Here is a 23,561-nt window from a genome sequence, read left to right as displayed (position 1 = left end):
ATCTGTGGACGGCCCTGCCGATCCCGTATCGGCCTCTCGAGTCACCTCAGAGCTCACCAACGAAGGTGACATCCTTAATAACTCGTATCACTGTATCATAGCCGGATGATCGTCATACTCGATTCCGAGTGACAGTAAAGTATTAAGTAGTGTGTGGTATCCAACTCTGACAGTACTGTTTAGAATATAATGGACGGTAAAAGTTTTAGCTTTTGAAAAATTTCTGAACGATGTAGCTCAGAATGTTTCAGTCACAATGTCTTGCCTGGACAGAATTTTAAAGAGAACATTTTTGCTCAACGTTTCAGACACTAACATTTTAGTTCTGAATGTGTCGAACACTAACCATTTTGAACGGAACATTTTACCTTAGAAAGCCTGTGACGGGCAGTTATAGCTTAGAAAGCATATATCCGAGTGTTTCCCAACTCCTATTGTTGTTATAATGTTATTACTGCGCTTAAACAACTAAGGTCTTTAAGTGCGTAACAAGGTTAGTAATTGCTCTATTTCATCAACCATTAAAAATTATAAGAGATAGAACTCTCAATGTTAACTCCTAAGACAACTAACGAAGCTAAGGTTAGAGAGAGAGAGAGAGAGAGAGAGAGAGAGACTCTGGCTCATGATTCTCCATTGCTCCTACGATATTTTTGCCCCGTAATAGAAGGTAACACAGCGTATTTAACTTTTAATTATTATTATTATTAAGTACAATAACAGACACCATCAAGTACAATAACAGACACCACCAAGTACAATAGAGACACTACCAAGTACAAAAACAGACATCACGAAGTACAAAAGCAGACACTACCAAGGACAAGAAAAAGGACCAATCTGGCGAATATAGCCAAAACAGTAATTGCGACCAAAATGACGTAAAAATTAGAACGCGACTCGACTATAAAGAGGCGAGTTCCCCCGATGGCCGTTAATCAAGCGACTAATCACCTGCAAGTTGGTTAACACAGGTGAAGAGGGAAGTAAGTACCAGTGTGAGGGGATCTATTGACCCATACTACAGGCAGCTCCGTTTATATCCTACTGACCAATATTTTACATTAATCTCGGAGGCAAACGTCACCACGATTGATTCTCCTACCTATAGCCTTTATTTGTGCAATAATATTCTTTAAATAATTGTTTATCGATTCTCCGAAATGTATTAAACTAAGACACAAGACAAGCTTGGGCCAATACAGCCAGATATCGTCGAACTAACTGATAACGAAGGAGAAATGAACAGTAATCTGAACAGGCATTTTTCGTCAGTTTTTATAGCCTTAGATTTAAACATGATAATGCTGACTCTCTGTTTCCTATCCTACAGTATAACCACACCCTAATTCAGTTTAGGATATATCGTCCAATTCCACGTCCTTCTACTTTACGCATTAGTATTTCATGGGGGGTCTGTCGAAGGCTTTGCTAAAGTCAGGGTTAAACACATCATAAAAACATAAGGAGTCTGCAATAGGCCGGTTGGCCTGTGCATGGCAGCTCCTGTCGAGAGTTACTACCACTCTCCATCATCCATGAATCTATCTAGCCTCCTTTTGAAACTTTCCAGCGTTCCATCACTTACTACAAAGTTGCTAAGCTTGTTCCACTAGTCCACCACCCTATTTGTGAACCAGTTCCTTCCTATCTCCCTCCTAAACCTAAACTTATCCAACTTAAATCCGTTGCTCCGAGTCCTATCCTGCTCGAATATTATAAGAACTTTATCTATATCCCCTTTATTGATTCCTTTCACCCATTAAAATACTTCTATCATATCTCCCCGCACTCTTCGTCTTTCTAGGGAATGCAAGTTTAGTTTCTTTAACCTATCCTGATATGGAAGGTTTCTAAGTTCCGGAATCATTTTCGTCATTCTTCGCTGCACCGACTCAAGTGAATTGATATCCATTCTATAATGAGGGCACCAGAACTGAACCGCATAATCGAGGTGCGGCCTGACTAGCGCAAGATATAGTTGCAATAAGACCTCTGCACTCATATTACTTACACTTCTAGATATGAAACCCAATACTCTGTTTGCCTTATTTCGAACATTAACGCACTGTTTTCTAGGCCGTAGGTCCGGGCTTACAAGTACCCCTCGGTCTCTTTCACAAGTCGACTTCTCAAGGTTGATATTATTAAAGCTGTATTCATTGATATCATTTGTTCTTCCAATATTAAGTACGCTGCACTTGCTGTTGTTGAATTTCATTTGCCATTTTTCAGACCACCCCTGCAGTTTATTTAGATCCTCCTGTAATGCATTTGCATCCTGCCCTGAATTAATCTGCCGCCCTATTTTGGTGTCATCCGAAAACTTGCTTATGTCACTGCTGATCCCAGTATCTACATCGTTTATGTAGATTATGAGCAAGAGTGGGCCTAGTACTGACCCCTGGGGAACCCCACTGGTTACACGGCCCCACTCAGATTTAATACCATCTACGCTGACTCTCTGCGTTCTATCGGTGAGCCATGATTTTATCCAATTTAAAACTTTCCCCTCGATACCATGGGCCTTAATTTTTCTCAGAAGCCTCTGATGCGGTACTCTGTCAAACGCTTTGCTAAAGTCTAAGTAAATAACATCGTAATTTTCGTCATTATCTACTACCTCGAAGACTTTCCTAAAAAACGTCAGCAGATTTGTAAGACAAGATTTTCCCTTTGTAAACCCATGTTGAGAGTCGTAGATTAATTTGCTTTTCTCTAAATGCGATCGGATGCTATCTGCTATAATTGATTCAAGAAATTTCCCCACTACTGACGTCAAACTGATCGGCCGGTAATTTGACGCTGATGCTCTGTCTCCCTTTTTGAATATGGGTACTACATTTGCCTGCTTCCACAAGTAACTAGTCGTGCCATACTATATAACTAGTCGTGCCATACTAAAGTATATAATTAGTCGTGTCATACTATATAACTAGTCGTGTCATACTAAATAACTGGTTGTGTCATAACTGATCGTGACACTATAACAACCAGTTACGTTAGCATTACATCAGGATAACATCATTAAAGTACTTATGTCAACACCTAAACTGGATCCAAATCAGAATTCGAATCTTCAGAATGAATCGATTCCAACAGACAACGTTATATCATCTTGTTCATCATGCGTGTTCGTGCTGAGTTCGTTAATCATATAGAGACCGAAAGAAGATTTTCCTCCAGCTTATTTCACTTGATGATTTAACATTCTAACACTACTTGGGAGGTAAGTTAATTTTGGTTAGGTTAAGTTGGGTTGGGTTGGGTTGGGTTGGGTTGGGTTGGATTGGGTTGGGTTGGGTTGGGTTGGGATGGCGTTAAGATATTTAATCATCAGGTGAAATAAGCTACAGTTGCTAATCTTATGCAGGTATAGTACATTGAAGGTACGCGGCCTCACCTGTACTACGGCTCCGCTTTCTGCAGGTGTGATCTCGTAACATCTTCCAGGAAAGACAGATATTTCTGAATTTTTAAAACTTGTCTGCTGGAGAAAGATTGTGGGGAGCTACTTCTAATGTCAGGATTATTAAACATCATTTACTACGTCTTAAGTTTACGTTGATTCAACTGCCAGGATTATTCAGCACCGTTCACGATATCTTAAATACTTCAACTGCCTGCAGGGTTATTAAGCACAAACCACTCCAACATGGCTACCGTTGGTGTGAGTGACCCCTGGTAAACTAGGCAACGTCTGGGCCACCAAGTATAAGTGTCGATACGGTTCCTTAAATCTATAATAATGAAAGATGAAGAGCAATGCAATAAGACGCCGAGAACTAAATAATGCAGTCATTGATTTTCTTTGTGAGGAAGTAAAGGGGAATTGTTCCCCTTTTCCCAGTTTCTTTATAGTACCTAAGTGATCGTTTTCTTTTAAGATACAGAGATTGATTATATATATATATATATATATATATATATATATATATATATATATATATATATATATATATATATATATATATATATATATATATATATATAATAGTCGATAATTTGATATTTTATTTGATATAGATGTTTAAATAATGTTCCTTTGTTATTTTGATTATCTTCACTTGTACAGTTGAGTACACAACTCCCAGGACTCACCGCGTTTAATAATAATCAGCCATCACGCAATGTTTACTGTGGGAGAAGTAAAATTCAAGTATGAATATAATTTTTCTACCCAACTTCACACTGAATTACACTTTCTTACAGTGATAGATTTACCTGCTTGGCATAAAATACGGCCAGCATATTAAAGCATGAGTTGAATAAGACCACTCCATCAGTTTGAGGATGAAATAATATTTGTAATTTTAAGAAATTATTTTATAAGCAGAATATTGGGGAGGAACATTTTAGCTACACTGAGTCACGCTTATATAGGGTTGGGAGCTTCTTACGGTCCAGTATAACAACTTGGAGCACATTCTGGAAGTGTTCTTCACTCCTGGCTGATGGTAGATATTATGAACCGAGTTTAACTCCACGTTCAGCAGTCATTGATAACATATAGTTCTTTCAAGTTGATTGTAGATGTCTGGTACGCAGTGGGTGGTGGCCAGTCGTTAACATCTGTAAGAAATTTAGGGTCGAGCTGAAGAACATGAATAGTGAACCAGGAGTCGGACCAACCAAATCTGTAAGTGCTGTTGAGAGAATGACTGCATGTGTAAACTTAGGGTTTGAGCAGTTTATTGCCTGGTTTGATTGCCAGGAGACTGTCGGCAAGTACACGATGTTCTTGTGCTGGCACTTGTTGCTGAAAAGTGCAAGAGGCACCATCTCGGCACGTATTGCACTCTGGGAGATTAACGGGTTCACAGCCTCGTGCAGCAGCAGACTTATGGAACAGCTTTATGTCATGCCATGGTGCATCCACTGAAACGTGCATGTCATCCACCAAGAACTACAGGTTAAGGTGGCAAAGGTGACAAAGTCCCTTATTTTCGACACTTGTTGTCTTGTGGTGATTGTGTAAGGCGGAAGCTGCTGAATTTGTTTCTCAAACATGCAGATATTGATGGAATACAAGAACTTTGCCACCCATCTGGCCTTGTGCAATGCACTTGATCGTTTGAAGGTGATTGGCTGGCCAGCCACTTCTCCGCTGAGGAGCGCTGTACTTAGTTCAATAACCTCCCGATAATCACCTCTTTGAAGTGAGAGCTCTGAACGCGCAAGCTTTAAAACGTTGGCTCTACAGTCCTCTAGCAGATTTTGTGCTGTTTCAACGAATACAGTTGCATCAAACCGTGAAAGTGGCTCATCCATTTTCTTTAACAATAATGCAAAGTTCTTGCGAAAACGGGAGAAGAGAGTAATGTCTAGTGAATTGGAGTTTTCTAATTGTAGGTTGTCCATAGAAGTGCCAGTGTTACATGCTGTTGGATTGTTACACAGGTTGCAGTGACCTGCCCTGTATTGGATGCTGTAGTAAAATGTCGCGCCGATAATAAGAGTCAACACAGTTTACTAACTTCAACAGTTAAAATGTCAGATCAACAGTGACATCACCTGAATTTTGATTTGCTCTACGCTGATACTGCGGAACACCAGGGAGTCTCAGTTCGTGTACATCTCCTGCCACAATTGCAAGTCGTTCTTCTGTAATAATATTGGATAATGTGGACCGAAGTTCCGAGTCACGGTGTAGAGCGACAAGCTTATGAACAATCCATATCCAATGAGGAACTGGGCGGGTACAACTTTGACCTTGAGGTGGGACACATTACTGTAATAGTTTTAGAATCCCAAGAAAATTCAAAAGAACATTTACCAGAACATATGTAAAGTTTTAAATCTAGGGACAAAGAACGTATTCGACATTGTGGCATTTGATGCACCATAATAAATAAATAAATAAATAAGTAAAAAATAAAAAATAAAAAACCTTCAGCATGTATATAGACAATGAAGGTATACACTATACATGGTATAAGTATACAAACAATGAATCTAGACATGTGCGGGTGTATAGAAACAACGGCAAACATCAGTCTACAGTGTATTCGTTATTGTACAGTATTGCCGTAAGATAATAACAGTAAAATAAGCACCATGATCCCCACGAGCCAACTAGCTACGTGTTAACGGTGTTCTCACTAGTGCCATAATAATTTTGAACCGATTCGTCTCTTCATGAAGAATCGTGTCAGGTGAGACAGACTAGCGTGGCTTAATCCAATTTCTCTTAAGATTCGTCTGTTATCTCCAGTTAAGGGAAACAGTGTTATGGTATAAATCAGATCACCTGAAGTATACTTGGGTGGGACCCCCTCCCACCCAAGTATAAGGTTAAGTTAGGTTTAACGTTATGTTTGGTTAGGTTAGGGTTACGTTAGCGTAGGTTAGGTTAGGGTTACGTTAGCGTTAGGTTAGATTTTATTAGCGTTAAATTAGTGTTAGGTTGGCGTAAGGAAGAATAATCATCAGATGAAATAAACTGGGATGCCTGCCTTATCTTCAGGTGATCCGGTAAGGTGTACAACAGAAGCATCAATACTCTGGTGTCTCCATGGTGACCCACATAACGCCTTAATGATTTTATAGATTCTGGGAGTATTGATAAATATTGATAACGCAAACTAAAAAAAAAAATAAAAATAAAAACACATCATTAATAACACAGACGGATTACTTTTCCCCGAGTGATTTTATTTGATATGTAATCGAACTCTTCCACAACAAGGCTGATGAAAATATCTGGTTGTGTGCTGCGTTAGGGAAGAGAGCGTGGTGCTGAGGGGTGCAAGTTGGAGGGGCTGGAGGGTGGAAACTTGGATCTGGGGGTACAAGTTGGGTCTGGGGGTCTGTTAGTCTGGGGGGTACAAGTCTGGGGCTGGGTACAAGTTGTCGGGGCTAAGTTGGGTCTAGTACAAGTTGGGTCTGGGGCAAGTTAGGGTCTGGGGTGCAAGTTGGGTCTGGGGCAGTTGGGTCTGGGGGTGGCTGGGTCTGGGGTACAAGTTGGGTCTGGGGGCAAGTTAGGTCTGGGGGGCATGTTGTCTGGGGTGCAAACGCCTGGGGATACAAGTTGGGCCTGGAGGGTACAACTTGGGCCTGGGGCACAAGGTGGTCTGGGGGGTGCAAGGTGGGGGTGCAGGGGCTGGGGTTAGAGTCGGGCGAAGGAGCTAGAAAGAAACATCCCTAATTCGGTCTGAAGGATAGGATAGAGCAGTGGTTCTCAACCTTGTTTGCCCCATGCACCCCTTTCACCATATGTCAGAATGTCATTCCCCCCTCCTTTCCAAGATTGTCTGCCTCAAAAAGTGCATTCCAAATAATATGCATTTAATACTGAAAATCTTTTATTTTTTCCATATTAGTACATATACATTTACAATTTTACATGGATTATTTTTATAGTGGAGTTTTACAAATCAAATGCCAATTGAAAATGTTGATGGATATATAAAACTTGAATAAAAGTAAAATAGTTTTTTTTTTATTTATAATGAATTACTTAACAGACCAAACTGAAGCATAATGCAATAAACAAAAAGTTCAATAGAATACCAGGAAATTGTAAATTTGTAATTAATTTTATTCAGATGAAGATTACAGTCAATGAGAAACCTGTGATTGTTTTTTCTTCGCCAATTCTGGGATACGCGGAGGAGTGCTTGAAAGGGCACAACGCAGGTCATTTTCTACCTCTAACCTACTACGTTGCTTCGTTTTAATTTGCAACAGAGTTGAAAAGCCTGACTCACAAAGATATGTCGACACAAACGGAAGCAATGCACGGATAGCTCTTTCTGCCACTTTTGGGTAGGAATCGCACATCAAGGGCCAAAATTCTGTGATTGATTTCTCATCGAACATATCTCTTGCTCCCGAATCAGTTTTCCCCCCCCCCTGAAAACCTGAAATCCCCCCCTGGGGGGAAATCCCCCCTGGTTGAGAACCCCTGGGATAGAGGAAGGACGGAAGGGGGAGAAGCAAAGAGGAGGAGCGAAGGACGGACGGCCATTCTTAGATTTCTTAGACGCCGATGAAGAACACCTGCAACATACAGTCTGTCTACAGTAAATTTATACACCTTAAGCAACACCTACTGCTCCTCCTCTGTTCACACACACACACACGCACACGCACACACACACACACGTAATCATGAATTTACTTTAGGTAATATTTTATTTGGATTATACTTAATGGTGTGACGATGACTGACGACCTTCAGAACGACTAAGTGATGATGACTATGACGACTACATAATACATATACAGACACATCATAACACCAGAGTTCATAATATAATATATATTTAAGTACAAAATAGTAACTTTACACAACGTGGTTACCGGAGTCACATCATAAGAGGCAAGGGATCAAGTGAAGATTAGACACCCTAGCTTATTTCGCCCGATGATTTAACACCTATAAGCGCTACCTGGGGACGTTAGGTAATAGTCAGATGAAATAAGAGGGGTGTCTAATATTCACGTGACCCCAAATGTACAGTTTACTTCAATACCCCACCCACCGTTTTTCTGACACTATGCACAGGACTCCGGGTGACAAGTGACCACCTAATGGGCGGGGAGGTTCACGAGGGTAACTGTGTGAAGCAAATACTGTACTCTAGTCTAGTACTTCCGTGGCAATATTTGTGTTACGTAAAGATAAGTTTGATGTGGGTCATTAACCATGTGTGTGTGTGTGTGTGTGTGCACGCGTATGCGGACTCTTACACATAGATGTTTCCTATGTATGAATGCACGTATGTGGGTCTGTGCATGTATACCCCCTCTGCCTCACACACACACACACTAAATTTTACATTTAGTTCCAATGAAACGTACAATTTGCATATTGTATGACACCTACAATACAGTCAGGTAATATACACAACAGTTTCCCAGTAGTGCAACACAACCAGTGAGCTCAAATATTAATGGTGGCTCAGGACCATCTACCACCAATGTACTACAATGAACGAAAATATTCCTGGAAATGAGTAAAGCTCGGTTTGCTTACAAACATAAATCAGCTGACTTGGGGCCTGTCACAGTTGCCCCACGACCACACACACACTGCACTAGATGTCAAGTATAAAACAAATGTACTGCCATCTCCACACATTCTTACCTACGGCCTGCGAGAAGTAAGGGTTCTTTTTTAATTTTCTTTCGTTTCGTATTACTTTTTTGGTCTACGTGAACGTGGTGTACTGGTCTACGTGAACGTGGTGTACTGGTCTGTGTGAGCGTGGTGTACTGGTCTGTGTGAGCGTGGTGTACTGGTCTGTGTGAGCGTGGTGTACTGGTCTACGTGAACGTGGTGTACTGGTCTACGTGAGCGTGGTGTACTGGTCTGTGTGAGCGTGGTGTACTGGTCTGTGTGAGCGTGGTGTACTGGTCTGTGTGAGCGTGGTGTACTGGGTGTGGGTGCGTGGTGTACTGGAGAACGTGGTGTACTGGTCTGTGTGAGCGTGGTGTACTGGTCTGTGTGAGCGTGGTGTACTGGTCTGTGTGAGCGTGGTGTACTGGTCTACGTGAACGTGGTGTACTGGTCTGTGAGCGTGGTGTACTGGTCTGTGTGAGCGTGGTGTACTGGTCTGTGTGAGCGTGGTGTACTGGTCTGTGTGAGCGTGGTGTACTGGTCTGTGTGAGCGTGGTGTAGAGCCAGGTGTACTGGTCTGCGTGAGCCAGGTGTACTGGTGCGTGAGCCAGGTGTACTGTGTACTGGTCGTGAGCGTGTGGTCTGGTGAGCGTGTGGTGTACTGTCTGTCGTGAGCGTGGTGTACTGGTCTGTAGCGTGGTGTGTGGTCTGTGTGAGCGTGGTGTACTGGTCTGTGTGGAGCGTGGTGTACTGGTGTCGAGCGTGGTGTACTGGTGGTCTGTGTGAGCGTGGTGTACTGGTGGTCTGTGTGAGCGTGGTGTACTGGTGGTCTGTGTGTGTGTACTCGTGTGTACTGGTGGTCTGTGTGAGGTGTACTGGTCTGTGTGCGTGGTACTGGTGGTCTGTGTGAGCGTGGTGTACTGGTGGTCTGTGTGAGCGTGGTGTACTGGTGGTCTGTGTGAGCGTGGTGTACTGGTGGTCTGTGTGAGCGTGGTGTACTGGTGGTCTGTGTGAGCGTGGTGTACTAGTGGTCTGTGTGAGCGTGGTGTACTGGTGGTCTGTGTGAGCGTGGTGTACTGGTGGTCTGTGGTGTACTGAGCGTGGTGTACTGGTGGTCTGTGTGAGCGTGGTGTACTGGTGGTCTGTGTGAGCGTGGTGTACTGGTGGTCTGTGTGAGCGTGGTGTACTGGCATGATTGTTCGGCTTCGATAGTCAGGTTGGATTTGTCTCTGGTTAATTGCTTCACTTATTTGTCTCTGTCCAACCAATAGGGAGTAAATAGGGTACCTGCAGGGAAGCAAATCCATTGGCGGACCGTGTTCCAGGTAGTAATGCTTAGCTAGAAGGGTTAGTTAGTTGTTCCTGTATTCCTTGATAATGTTGGCAACAGCTGTATGTAACGCTATAAAAAAAAATGTCTGAACAAAGTGGTTTCACGGCGGGTCATTCATAGAGGCAACTACTGTACCTTTATTCTCGCCAGCTGGGGTCGCAGGAGGAGGGTGGTCAGTGGCGCGCGTGTGTGTGTGTGCACAGGGTGGTGAAATGCGTCTAGTGTGGCACCATTATGTTTGTGTTGAGTTGCAAACACTGATTGCCTCCTCTCGCTATCAGCTACCGCAGCTGGCTAGCCCTCGTGTCGAACAGGGGAAACAACTTGCATAAGTCCTCCCCTGCCAGTACACAGCCTCTTCACCATCATGACTCCTGCTGTGCCTCCTTGTGGCATCACACGGTAACTGGGTGTCTCGTGGGCCCAGGCTAGACCAGCAGGGGTTCTCGGAGCAACAGTGAGCCCCAGTTGAATGGCGCACAGGCCCACTGGCATGTGGAAACGTCCAGGTGACTACCAACCACTGCCCCGCTACCTTGCAGATTTACCTTGGTAGGTATAAGACTACAGAAGTAAGCCTCGAATGAATAATCTGCTGTGGAGCCCCGCATCAGGCAGACATGCTTACAGGGCTCCAGTAAAACCCCAACGGCGGTATAGGCGGAAGAGGTGACCAACATGGGATCCCAACGACTACACAAGAACATAAGAACATAAGAATGGAGGAAACTGCAGCGGGCCTATTGGCCCATACTGGGCAGTCCCGTTTACACCCAACCCCTATTGCTCATATGAGCATCCAACCTATGTTTGAAGCAATTCAGCGTATTCGAGTTAATGATGATATTTGGTAACTTGTTCCATTCATCCACTACTCTGTTTCCAAACCAGTGTTTACCTATTTCACGCCTAAATCTAAATTTCTAATTTAATACCATTGTTACGAGTTCGCTCCTGGTTGGATAATTTGAGCACCTTTGTAATGTCCCTTTGTTTAGCCCTGCCTTCCACTTATACACCTCTATCAGGTCGCCCCTCGCTCTACGTCTCTCGAGGGAGTGCAAATTAAGATGCTTTAACCTGTCTCTATACTCAAGGTTCCTAATGCCCGGGATTAGTCTTGTCATTCTCCTCTGAATTCTTTCCAAGGATTCTATATCCATTCTGTAATACGGTGACCAGAACTGAACTGCGTAATCCAGGTGTGGTCTCACAAGAGCAAGATACAGTTTTAGGATGACCTCGCTAGTCTTGTAACTAACACTCCTTTGTATGAACCCAAGTACTTTATTAGCCTTGTTACGAGCAAAAACACATTGTTTACTTGGCTTAAGGTTCCTACTTATCATTACTCCTAAATCTCTCTCGCAGTCGGATTTCTCTATGGCATCGTTGTTCATCTGGTATCTGGTTTCCCTGTTTACATCTCCTATACTGAGTACTTTACATTTGTCGACGTTGAATTTCATCTGCCATTTTTCAGACCATTGGAAAAATTTGTTTAGATCTTCCTGTAGTTTTGCCGAGTCCTCGTCAGATTTGATAACACGTCCTATTTTAGTGTCATCAGCAAATTTACTTATGTTGCTGTCTATGCCGATATCTATGTCGTTTATGTATATAATAAACAATAATGGTCCAAGTACTGAGCCTTGGGGAACTCCACTTGTGACGTTGCTCCAATGGGACTTAGTGCCGTTAATGCTCTCGCTGTTTCCTGTCCTGTAGCCTAATCCATTTAAGGATGTCACCTTTGATGCCATGAGCTTCTACCTTTCTAATTAGTCTTTCGGGGACTCTGTCGAAGAGCTTTGCTAAATCGGAATATACACATCATAATTGCCCTCGTCCACTGATTCGAAACTGATGAAAAGAATGTTGAATTAGTTAGGCAGAACGTCCTTGTGAAGCCATGCTGGGAATCATTGATCAAGTAGGCTTCTCCAGGTGATTTTCGAATAGAGTTTGAAATGATTGCTTCCAGTAATTTGCCTACTATTGATGTTTGACTGATTGGGCGGTAGTTAGAGGATAGTGATCTATCCCCCTTCTTGAAAATCGGTATTACATTCGCTATCCTCCAGGATTCTGGTACTACACCTGTTTTTAAGGACATGTTAAACAACTTTGCTAAGGGCATACTAAGCTCTTCCTTACATTCCTTTAATACTCTGGCAAATATCTCATTGGGACCAGGTGACTTTAGTTTGTCTATTTGCTTACTAACATCGTTACTAGTCACTACTATCTCACTTAATTTGTTTTCTTCACTATCTCTGAATAGAGTCGGTGCCTCGGGTATCATGTTTAAATTTTCGGTGGTGAAAACTGTTAGGTTTGGATAAGTTAGGCTATGTTAGGTTAAGTTAGGCTCGGTTAGGTTATATTAGGTTAGGTTAAGTTATGCTATATTAGGCTAAGTTAAGTTAGGATAGATTTGATTAGGTTAGGTTAAGTTAGGCTAGGTTAAGTTAGGTTAGGCTATATCAGGTCGGGTTAAGTTAGGCTATATTAAGTAAAGGTTAAGTTACGCTGGTTTATATTAGGTTAAGTTAGGAACTAGAATCTATGAAGGATGATCTAAACGACATAATTTTATAAAACACTTCTTCAACACATGACGTAACACAACATGACGTAACACAACATGACGTAACACTTCATAACATAACAGTTCACACGCATGAATTTACTTTTGGATTAACCTGTAACTTAAACCTGAAGACCTCAAAATTTCATACATTAACCAGGTATTTTGTAACTCATATTGTTCACCTTGATGTAGTCTAATGTAGTTGTTGTAGTCTCATGTAGTTGTTGTAGTGTAATGTAGTTGTTGTAGTGTAATGTATTTGTTGTAGTCTCATGTAGTTGTTGTAGTGTAATGTAGTCTATTTCACCTGTTATAGTCTAATCCACCTGTGATAACCCTGACTGGAGGTAACAGAATATCATAATCATTTACTATAGCGAAGATATATATAAAACCAAACTGCCTTGCCTTCACTGTCTTTATTTCCTCCTGATGTGAATATGACGACTGTACAAGGGAAAGGTCAGCTCTGAATTTATTATGTGAGAGAGAGAATACACCACTCTACCACACCCACCCCTACGCACCCCTCCTCCTCCACCACCCCTACCCACCCCTACCATACCCACCCTACCGCACCCTCCCTACCCACACCCACCCCTCTACCACACCCCACCCCTCCCTCCTACCCACACACCCCTCCCCACCCTCATTGCATCGTTCCTGGTATCTATAATCATACCTGGATGGAAATAACGGGATACAAACACATTTCATTGGCACACAACATTGTCTGTGTCACATCACACTTTTACTATCAAACGACAACACTGTCACACAACACTGGCACTGTCCACAACACTGGCACTGTCACACAACACTGGCACTGTCACACAACACTGGCACTGTCTAAAAAAATGCCACTCGCACAACACTAAGAAATTGATAAGTGATGGATGGAGTTTCTTCTTCGTCTCGAACAAAATAGTTTATAAGCTGTCCACATGACGTGTTATTATCATCTCTCTCTAAAACCAGAGTTCTCTTATAACTTCTGCCAATACAAGGTCGACCCAAATACTCAATACCTAATGTTTTTCATCACTTTATCCACATTTACATCGATCAGGGACAATGTTATTTTTCACCACATTATAAACCTGTGACCGGGTAAGGCACTTGTAATGTTCGCCTGACAAGTGTACCAAATTATTATGTTCCTGAAAATATCACTCTTCTTTTTTGCACAATCGTATAAGCAAAACATCCATAACAACTTGACCTTACCTATAACAATACTATGGAAATAGGGTTAAATCAATGTTAATAATCATTGTAACGGAGGAATGGCAGCAGGGGGTCCACCATGCTGAGGATATACATTAGATCAACGTAACAAGTGAATTGCGGGTTATGGGACGGTTTTGTATGTTGATATTCTTATAACATTAACGGATTCAATTTAAAGTTGTTTGGTAAGTTTTGGTGATTCGGAATCAGTTTGGTTGATATGCCTTAGGTATGTGGTGAGGTGTAATGTTTGTATACCTGCATTGTCTGTGGACATTGTATACCTGCTCTATCTACGTACACTGTATACCTACACCGTCCATGTACACTGTATACCTGCACCGTCTACAGTATGTCATGGAGGTATAATAGGGTGGAGGCGGCGTGAACAGTGTACTTGTATAGCGCTGTCGGGAGTGAAGCCAGCCAGCCGAGCTGCCGTTATACTGTGGTTGGCAAGAGCCCGCTGCCCGCGTCCGACCTCACCAGTCAACGACTTACGTACTGCTCGTCTACATGAATTATTGTCCTACTGTTCATTCATAAATACATTTGCTTATGTGTAAGCTAGTGAGAAAATTCATTAACCTTTATTATTCACAAAAATATATACAAATAATACAATAAACATCTGTGTAAATACGATGTCTTTATGTATAGCACATAATCCTACCGGCCACTGAAATGAATGAGCTTTGTGTATATCGAACGACTCAATCTTAACCTGAGTTTGCAACTTAGCAGTGCACTGTTCTGCAACTTATGCATATCTTACTTGCAAAGAGCTTTCGACAACTGCTTCAATCACTAAATGTATGTGATTTTCCATAGGTGCGATAGTTTAGGAAATACTTCTCTGTTAGCGTAACTTGATAACACAGAATGAACAAGTCAGTGAAAATCTACTCTTCCTAAAGTTAGATCTGTATTTTGTTTGCTTGTCATGGTTACTCTAAACTTTTTTTTCACAATTAACAAATATCTATAACATCATCCGAAGGATTTATCAGGCCCCCTATGGATTTCAACATAATCAGAGAATGCATCTGGCCAACATTAGTGCTTGTTAAGGTATCAACACAAGCTTCACAGTGTCGAGATTTCTTTAACGGAAACACAACGAAGCAAGCTATATATGAAACAATTTTGTTGGAGCACTGGGACAAATGGAAACCGCTAGGAACATAAGTATAATCATGCTCCTTCTCATTAGCTAAAGATGACTCAGACAACACGTTATCTATAACTCTCTGTTTCAAAACAGAAGTAATAATAGCATTCGCAGAGAGAGTGTCTACCCTAACATTATTTGCACAGCTGCTAGGCACAGTCAGTATTGGTACAGTTTCTAGTGGTAAACGGTTGCCACGAATTATATCATCCATGTCATTATGTACCATGATCTTTTTATAAGCAGCGGAAAACTGCCTATTACATCCTACCAAGCTTCTATTTTTTCTGAAAAACAATCCAATATGATCTTGACTCATTTTGTATGTCAACAAAAAGCTTAAAACGGGATTCGGACTTGCCACCAAATTTTCATATAGCTCTGCAAACTCCGTATCCAAAATATGAAACAAAGAAAACCAGTTTTACGATTGGACTTCAGTAGCTCTTGACCATCGGGGAGTTTTAATGATCTGATATATGTTTCTGCTTTTCTCAGAAAATATGATTTCATCAGCATTCTTTTTTTGAATTGGACATTTATAGCTACTGGCATGCAAATTCCTTGAGTTCATTATGCCCAAGTGTATTAAAAATCATAATGAAATCAATAGTAGCTTCACAGCCCTGAAATTCACTTATTTTTTCATGAAGACAAAACATCAAAGACTTTGCAACTGATTCAGTAAGTAGCTGTGCAGCTAATTTGACATTCATTCTTTTCTTTATCCATGCAATGTGTGCAATTCTCGGTTTATTGCCTAAATGAAGTCCTTCATGTTCTTGGAGGCTGTGCAACTGTTCAATGTACTCCCATTTCACAAACTTACCATGACCATCAATGAAGGCTTTCTTATCTCCGAAAGAACTTCTCACAAGCTTTAACATGTGACAACGATCAAGAAATACATAAATTGGCTGCTGTGTGGAAAAGATGGTTTTAGACTGGCATGCTCGAGAGTGCAACCAAAGTGCTTAATCATAGACAAATTTGATGCTACTCCGTCAAAAGTTGGGGATATAACAGTAACACATGCTGAAAGAAGCTTAGGTAAACACTGTTGAACTAAATTTCCTTGTCGAACCTAGCGGTACATCCATAAGCCGGACACGATACAGGTATTTTTATATGTTATACACACAAAGAGAAACATGTGCACTATCTCTAGAGATAGTGAAGAAAATAAATTAAGCGAGATAGTAGTGACTAGTAACGATGTTAATAAGCAAATAGACAAACTAAAGCCTAATAAGTCACCTGGTCCCGATGAGATATTTGCCAGAGTATTATAGGAATGTAAGGAAGAGCTTAGTATGCCCTTAGCAAAGTTGTTTAACATGTCATTAAAAACCGGTGTAGTACCAGAATGCTGGAGGATAGCGAATGTAATACCGATTTTCAAGAAGGGGGATAGATCACTATCCTCTACCTACCGTCCAATCCGTCTAACATCAATAGTAGGCAAATTACTGGAAGCAATCATTTCACAAGCGGATGTTCACGTCTAACTAATCTATTAACATTCTTTTCGAATCAGCAAGGGAGGCGAAATCAAACCCCAAGGGATTCGTCCAAATGTATCAAACTAAAACTCGAGGGAAGATCGGACCAATAGAGTCAAATACCAGCGAACTAACGTATACCGAAGGCGAATTGAGCAATAATCTGAACAGATATTTGTCATCAGTTTTCACAACCAAAAATTTAAACATGGTACCCGAGACACCGACTATATACAGAGATAGTGAAGAAAATAGATTAAGTGAGATAGTAGTGACTAATAACGTTACTAGTAAACAAATAGATAAACTAAAACCTAATAAGTCACCAAGTCCCGGTGAGATGTTTGCCAGAGTAAAGAAATGTAAGGAAGAACTTTGTACGTCTTTAGGAAACTTGTTTAACATGTCATTAAAAACCGATGTAGTTCCAAAATCCACGGGGATATAGAATGTGATACCGATTTTCAAGAAGGGAGATAGATCACTATCCTCTAACTATCTAATTAGTGTCCAATTAGTTCGACATCAATTGTAGGCAAATTACTGGAAACAATAATTTCAAACTCCATTCAAAATCACCTCAATTGTTTTATGATGTGGTATACTTCGACTTTCGCAAAGCCTTCAACAAGATCCCCTATGAAAGACTAATACGGAAAGTGGAGGCACGTGGAAATCTAAAATATATTGTAAACTGCATTAGGGCGTGGTTACAGGACAAGAAACAGAGTCAGCATTAACAGGACTAAATCCGATTGGGGTAAGGTCACTAGTAAAGTACCCCAAGGCTCAGTACTTGGACCATTACTATTTATGATATACATAACGACATAGATAAAGGCGTAGATAGCAACACAAGTAAATTTGCTGACGACACTAAATTAGGGCGCGTAATTAAACTTGACGAAGACTGCAAAACTACAGGAAGATCTAAAAAAAAATCGCATGGTCTGAAAAATGTCAGACGAAATTTAATGTTGACAATTATAAATTACTTTTCATAAAACTATATCCTGCACTTGTGAGACCTCACTTAGATTATGCGGTTCAGTTTTGGTCACCGTACTACAGAATGGAAATCGAATCCCTAGAAACCATACAGAGGGAGATGACAGGACAAGTCCAGGGCATTAGGAACTTTGAGTATAGAGACAGGTTAAAACGTCTTAATTTACACTTCCTTAAGAGACGTGGAGTGAGGGGCGATATGATCGAGGTGTATAAATGGTAGTCAGGGTTAAAAAAGGTGATATAACAAATGTACTCAAACATTTCCAACCAGGAGCGAACTTGTAGCTAAGGTTTTAAATTTAGGCGCGAGACAGGCAAACACTGCTAAATAGAGTAGTTGAGTGGAACAAGTTACCAAACATCATCATTAACTCCAACACGCTGGATAGCTTCAAATATAGGTTGGATGGATATATGAGCGAGATGGGTTGGGTGTAAACGGGGTTGCCTAGGACGGGCTAATAGGTCCGCTGCAGTTTCCTCCATTCTTATGTCCCTGTGTTATCCCCATCTATTTGTTATCGGTTTTAATATTTTTGTACACCCTCTTTACTGATTTTATTTTATTTTATTTTTGGGTTGCCCTGTAGATCGAATTCACTGTTTTTTTGTTGCACTGTATATAAAAGTTATATTTTTTCGGACACTGTTTTGATGGTTATTTTATTTTATTTTTTATAACCTGTCTTTGTACCTTTGAGGACACCCTGTATTTATTTTAGTCCTTATGACACATTATATATTAATTTTTCTATACACTTTTTTTCAAAGATGGCATGTTTTGTTTTGTCTATGAATATTGTTTGGGCTTTTTCGGACACCATATACAGTATATTGATTTCTGGACATGCTGTAGGTAGTGTAGGCTTAAGCATTTTATTTTGTTCATACAACCTCAATATTAATTTCTTTCATACACTAATATGTATTTAATTTTCGGACACTATATTGCTTTTACGTGTTGTTGTTGTTCATACCCTTAAGGCTGAAGTTTTTTTTTTCTGGACACCTTGAGTCTTTTTTTTTTCGGACACGTCAGTTTCAATAATTTTTGGGATAACCTTTTATATAACGATTTAAATTCTTCCGGACACCTTGAATATGTTTCTAAACCTTACGGTCATCCTCAATATCGGCTTTAGACTTTACGGTCATCCTCAATATCGGCTCTAGACTTTACGGTCATCCTCAATATCGGCTTTAGACTTTACGGTCATCCTCAATATCGGCTGTAGACTTTTTTATTTATTTATTTATTGGGCACTCCCCTACATCCTTGTGTAAGGTGAAGCGCAGAAGCGTTTACAGCGCCCAACCGGGAAGCATGCTAAGTTCATGCTTGCCTTTATGTCTCATGAGTTAAGGGCGTAGAAGCCTGAGGAGTCAAGGCCGTAGAAGCCTGAAGAGTCAATGGTTTATGTCATCAAGTTATTGGAAGCTCCAACAACTTTCCCTGAATACGAGTTCGCAACTTTCGACTTACAACAGGTACCTACTTTACTGCTAGGTGAACAGGGACTAATGGGGGCTAGGAAGTAAGTCCAAACAACTTCCACCGGCCCGGGAATCGAACCCATGACATCTCGCTTGCGAGGCAAGAACGGTACCGCTTCTACCACCGATCCCCCTGTAGACTTTACGAGCAGATTGTAGTCGGTAGTGTGGTAAAGGTCATGTATAGGGCGGGGTGGGGGGAAGGGAGGTAGGTTTAAGTCTTAAGGGAACCGTCACTAAAGTTCAAGGCTGGCTGCTGGATGACTCATGACCACACCAACATATAACTTAACCTAACTTCCCCTGACCTAATACAATTTAACCTAACTTAACTCTGACTATAATTTACCTCCTGATTTAACCTAGCGTATCCTGTATTAGCTCCTGTCTAACAGACAGTAATGGTTATATAAATATGGGCTGCAAACATTGTTTATGTAATTACATCTCCTACGGTAATTAAACATGAGCAAGTGTCTAGTAAATACTGTCTAGTAAATACTTTCTAATACTGAAGCAAGTGATGTACAGTATGTCACGTAACCTCACTATCTTTTAAATGACCTCGGCGCACCTCTGTCCAGCAGGGTCATCAGGTTATTCGCTGGTTACTTCAGTCATCGCAAGTCTCTCAGACACACCACATGTGTGTTCACGATGCTCGTTATAACTCGCTTCAGCTACACTAACACTCATAGTGTTAGTTACATTGATATCTTACATTAACTGTGCATAGAATATTTTCTTAATAAAAGGAGAAAAGACAATTGGTGTTTTTGTGTTTGCATACTTAGCCCAAAACATTTATTGTATGTATTTTTATATTAACAACAAAACTGTAACTCCTGGACCATTCTAACCCCAGGATCATTCTAACCCCAGGACCATTCTAACCCCAGGATCATTCTAACCCCTGGACCATTCTAACCCCTGGACCATTCTAACTCCTGGACCATTCTAACCCCTGGACCATTCTAACCCCTGGACCATTCTAACCCCTGGACCATTCTAACCCCTGGACCATTCTCTAACCCCTGGACCATTCTAAATCCCAGGACCATTCTAACCCCAGGACCCAGGACCATTCTAACCCCTGGACCATTCTAACCCTGGGTAACCCAGGACCATTCTAACCCCTGGACCATTTCTAACCCCTGGACCATTCTAACCCCAGGAATTCCCCTGGACCATTCTAACCCCAGGACCATTCTAACCCTGGACCATTCTAACCCCAGGACCATTCTAACCCCAGGACCATTCTAACCCCTGACCATTCTAATCCCAGGACCATTCTAACCCCAGGACCATTCTAACCCCTGGACCATTCTAACCCCAGGACCATTCTAACCCCTGGACCATTCTAACCCCAGAACCATTCTAACCCCAGGACCATTCTAACCCCAGGACCATTCTAACCCCAGGACCATTCTAACCCCTGGACCATTCTAACCCCTGGACCATTCTAATCCCAGGACCATTCCTAACCCCTGGACCATTCTAACCCCTGGACCATTCTAATCCCAGGACCATTCTAACCCCTGGACCATTCCTAACCCCTGGACCCCTGGAAACCCCAGGACCATTCTAATCCCAGGACCATTCTAACCCCTGGACCATTCTAACCCCCCCTAATCCCAGGACCATTCTAACCCTGGACCATCTAACCCTGGACCACCCCTGGACCATTCTAACCCCTGGACCACTCTAACCCCTGGACCATTCTAACCCCTGGACCAGTCTAAACCCTGGACCATTCTAACCCTGGACCATTCTAACCCCTGACCGCCCTGGACCATTCTAACCCCTGGACCATTCTAACCCCTGGACAGTCTAAGTCTAACCCTGGACCATTCTAACCCCTGGGACCATTCTAACCCTGGACCCTGGACCATTCTAACCCCTGGACCATTCTAACCCTAACCCCTGGACCAGTCTAACCCCTGGACCATTCTAACCCCCTGGACCATTCTAACCCCTGGACCAGTCTAACCCTGGACCATTCTAACCCCTGGACCATTCTAACCCCTGACCAGTCTAACCCCTGGACCATTCTAACCCTGGACCATTCTAACCCCTTCTAACCCCTGGACCAGTCTAACCCCTGGACCATTCTAACCCCAGGACCATTCTAACCCCTGGACCAGTCTAACCCCTGGACCAGTCTAACCCCTGGACCATTCTAACCCCTGGACCAGTCTAACCCCTGGACCATTCTAACCCCTGGACCATTCTAACTCCTGGACCATTCTAACCCCTGGACCATTCTAACCCCTGGACCATTCTAACTCCTGGACCATTCTAACCCCAGGACCATTCTAACCCCTGGACCATTCTAACCCCTGGACCATTCTAACCCCTATACCATTCTAACCCCAGGAACATTCTAATCCCAGGACCATTCTAACCCCAGGACCATTCTAAACCCAGGACCATTCATCAGTGATTACAATGGGTAATTAGACGTTACAATCCAAATTCAATCTGGTTTAACTTAACCAACCAGCGTCGGATTTAGGCTTGTGGGAGCCCTATGCAGTTCAGACAGAAAAACTAACAGCCAACCAGTGACATAATAAAAATATACCTAAATATATAGCTTTTTATATTTTCTTATTTTCCTTTCTACATTTTAAGTTGGGTGCCTGAAAAAAATGTGGGGTCCTAATTCTGTCACTGTAACTAACTCTAACTTCCCGTAACCTAACCTAACGTACAATAAGTTAATCTGACCTATTATTATTATTATTAAACTCCTCGTACCTGGGCTCTACTGTACCTAAAGAACGTTGATATAGATTTGCCATAAATTTTTAATATTTACATCATGCATACAGTCAAGACTTCTCGTGGCCACATTAACAACAAATTGTCCCCCTTTTTTGTGTGTTTTAGTTTTATCGACAACAGACCCATGCTCGTTTCAAAACTTGCCATGTGTGTTTTAAATTAATTATGTATTATGTCTTGACGTTACAAACCAACACGAAATGTTTCGATATAAAGAAATGTATCCGCCACAGTTACAATACACCAATACGGCATCTTCGTGGTGTAGATTAATACAGTATAACCTTTTTTTTCTCTATATTTACAATTTCTTTCCGTTCTTTTTTTTTTCTCGTCTCCCAGGCTCCGTTGTGGGCCGTTTGACCTGTACCCGGGTGGACTAATTCCCGTAAAAAAAAAAAAATTGTAAAGTACCTTAGCTCCCCTTTTGTATGTGTTCGGGCGGCCATATTGGATCGTGGGTGAAAATGTAACGAGCACGTTGACTGGTGAAGAAATGGCGCTACATAACGCATATCGACCAATCACAATCAATTTTGTAAACACCCTCGGCATAACTTCTTGGTCATTGGCTATACAAAGTTACTACAGTACAGTAATTACGACCTGAACAGAATGGTGATATATTAAAAAAAAACAGAAATAAGAGAAGAAACAGAAGAAGAATGAGAAAATTTTTTAAGAACTTGAAAACGGAGCGAATTGTTTTGTTGTTTTCCAATTAAATACAAACAATTAACGTGAGGCAAACAAACAAATAATATATTACAGTTTAAGTCAAAGTGGTAATATAAAATAAGTTCTATATTCTTCGTCTCGTCCTTCACCAGACCAGAGAATGAGGAAACCACTACGAACTATTATATACTACAGTGAATTGACTGATTGTGACTGATTGATTGTGATTGATTGATTGTGATTGATTGATTGTGATTGATTGATTGTGATTGATTGATTGATTGTGATTGATTGATTGATTGATTGATTGGTGAGGTAATTACATCCCTGGCGACGCAACAGCTTAGGTTATATTTCACTTGTTGACAATTTCTAATAGAATAAGTGGATCACCTAAGGATTAGACACCCCAGATTAATTAACCGCATGATTAACTGCCCTAAAGAGGTCAGGTCAGGTCTGGTCAGGTCAGGTCAGGTCAGGTCAGGTTAGGTTAGGTTTGGATTGGTTTGGTTTGAGAGAGGTTAGTTTGGCTTAGGTTAGGGTTAGGTTACGGTAGATTAGGTTAGGATAGGTTTAAATAACTCTAGGGTGGTTATTCTTCAAGTGATCCAAATAAATTATAAACGATGTTCAAATTTTCCTATTTTCTTTTGTTAGTGAACAATTCATCTATGACATAGTGTTAAAAGTTCAAT

At 41.4% G+C, this 23,561-nt stretch overlaps 1 protein-coding gene across 1 annotated transcript in view; it reads left to right on the top strand.

The window, feature by feature from the left end:
* LOC121867882 overlaps positions 1-23,561 on the top strand; it is a 47,412-nt gene that overhangs the window by 5,427 nt on the left and 18,424 nt on the right. The gene's annotated exons all lie outside the window — the stretch shown is intronic.

This window comes from Homarus americanus, unplaced genomic scaffold (assembly GCF_018991925.1).
Source record: "Homarus americanus isolate GMGI-L3 unplaced genomic scaffold, GMGI_Hamer_2.0 scaffold37032, whole genome shotgun sequence".
NCBI lineage: Eukaryota > Metazoa > Arthropoda > Malacostraca > Decapoda > Nephropidae > Homarus > Homarus americanus.
The sequence above is the reverse complement of the archived record's forward strand: the minus strand, read 5'-3'. Positions and strand labels throughout refer to the sequence as shown.